We start from the raw sequence: 497 nt of genomic DNA, 5'->3' as shown, positions 1-497 counted from the left end.
CTCAAAACGCGATAAAATTAAAAACCTTTAAAGATACCAAGGACGTATTTAATGTTGTAAAAGTCTACAGGCAGTCGCGCGCACCAACGAGTATCCATAAAATATGGCTAGCGTAAAACATAACCGCTAAGGAGGCTGATGATGTCCTCATCATCATCACCACAACTATTACTATCATCAGTAACTTTCATCATCACCACAACTATTACTATCATCATCATCAGCAACAACCTTAACCATCACCATCATCATCCTCATCATCATCAACGTCATTTGTAACGTTTTCAATTTATAGAAAAATCGAACGAGCGGTTCAGTTGTCTTCGATAATTTATTTAATGAACTAAATAAAATATGTATAATAATAACAGTAATAATAATTACATAATTAAAAATTAATAATTATTAAAAAGTAATGATAGTTATATAATTAAATTTAATAATTATTATTATTTTTATTATAACAAAAATTATTCACCGTATTTTAAATTTCGAAG

Source organism: Helobdella robusta (assembly GCF_000326865.2).
Source record: "Helobdella robusta unplaced genomic scaffold HELROscaffold_1, whole genome shotgun sequence".
NCBI classification, from domain to species: Eukaryota; Metazoa; Annelida; class Clitellata; order Rhynchobdellida; family Glossiphoniidae; genus Helobdella; species Helobdella robusta.
Note: the sequence above shows the minus strand (reverse complement) of the source record.